Here is a 1,731-nt window from a genome sequence, read left to right as displayed (position 1 = left end):
TTTTCCCCTTGGGAACATGGTTCCACAACTATTAGGCATTGCTCTGCAGGGACAGTTGCTTATTTAAAAAAACAAAAAACAAAAAACAGGCTTTATTGTTTAGAACAGTTTTAGGTTCATAGCCAAATTGAGTGGAGAATACAGAGAGTTCCCATAGACTCCCTGCCTGCCCACACGCACAGTGTCCCCTACTACCAACATTTGGCCTCAGAGTGGTACATTTGTTACAATCAATGAACGTATATAGAGACATCTTTATCACCCGAAGAGATAAACAGTTTACATTAGGGTTCACTCTTTGTGTTGTACAGTCTATGGATTTTGATAAATGTATAAATGACATGGATCCACCATCATACTATCATACAGAATAGTTTCATGGCCCTAAAGATCCTTTGTGTTCCATCTGTTCATCAATCCCTAACCCCTGGCAACTACTGATCTTTCTACTGTCTCCATAGTTTTGCCTTTTCCAGGATGTCATTTAGTTGGATTCACGCAGTTTGTAGTCTTTCCACATTGGCTCCTTTCACTTAGTAATATGCATTTGAGTTTCCTCCTTGTCTTTCCAAGGCTTGCTAGATTATTTCTTTTTGGCATTGAATAAATATTGCCTTATGTGGATGCGTCACAGTTTGTTTATCCCTTCACCTACTGAAGGACATCTTGGTTGCTTCCAAGTTTTGACAATTATGAATAAAGCTCTCTAAATATTAGTGTTCAGGTTTTTGTGTAGATATAAGTTTTCAACTTATTTGGGTAAATAGCAAGGAGTGTGATTGCTGGATGGTATGGTAAAAGTTGCTCATTTTTATTTTGTTTATTTTGGGGGGGGAGAGGTCATTAGGTCTATTTATTTTTTTATTATTAGTTTTTTTTTTTTTAATGGAAGTGCTGGAGGATTGAACCCAGGACCTTGTGCATGCTAAGCATGTGCTCTACCATTTGAGCTATACACTCCTCAACAAGAGTTGCTCATTTTTAAGAGGAATAAGTGTGTAGCACTCGGCATAAATACTTATTTTTGGGGAGGGTATAGCTCAGTGGTAGAGTGCATGCCTAGCATGCATGAGGTCCTGGGTTCAAACCCCAGTACCTCCATTAAATAAATAAATAAGCCTGACTACCTCCCCCACCCAAAAAAAAAAATCTATTGGGTAATGTGCATTTTCTGGTACTATGGTTCATTGTTTTCATCAGATGCTCAAAGATGGTATGACTCAGGAAACAGCTCTCTGGAAACTTTTAAAGAAATGTAGTTGAGGTGCCCACACAGGAGATATGACAGGCCTGTAGTGGTTCTCTTTGCCACCAGACATCCATTATTGGAGTCAGAATTAGAAAATAAGAACACTAACATTTCTTGAGAACTTAACATGTGGTCAATACTGTTAGAAAGCTCCCACATTAAAAAATAATAATGATAATACTAGAAACGATAGCTGGGATTTATTAAGAATCCACCAAGCTAAATAATTTAACTTTATTACTATATCTCTAATCTTACAATGACCCTGTGCTTAGAAATTATTTTCTAATTATTTTCTGACCAAGGATCAGAAATATTATATTGCCCGAGTTTGTACAGCTAATCAAGGGGCTGAAATTCAAATGCAGACCTGTTTAAATTCCACTCCCAAATAATGAAGAAAAAAACAAAATTCTTGCCTTTGATGACTTCCATGAGGGAAGACAGAGCTGCATACCATCTGTGGTGAGGAATGGGGCCTG

The 1,731-nt window shown here is 37.6% G+C and overlaps 1 non-coding gene across 1 annotated transcript; it reads left to right on the top strand.

Moving 5' to 3' along the window:
• Positions 1-1,029: 1,029 nt before the first annotated feature.
• Positions 1,030-1,101, top strand: TRNAA-AGC. The gene has a single exon. It is a non-coding gene; the product is annotated as a tRNA-Ala (tRNA).
• Positions 1,102-1,731: the final 630 nt, after the last annotated feature.

Source organism: Camelus ferus, chromosome 8 (assembly GCF_009834535.1).
Source record: "Camelus ferus isolate YT-003-E chromosome 8, BCGSAC_Cfer_1.0, whole genome shotgun sequence".
NCBI classification, from domain to species: Eukaryota; Metazoa; Chordata; class Mammalia; order Artiodactyla; family Camelidae; genus Camelus; species Camelus ferus.
The sequence above is the reverse complement of the archived record's forward strand: the minus strand, read 5'-3'. Positions and strand labels throughout refer to the sequence as shown.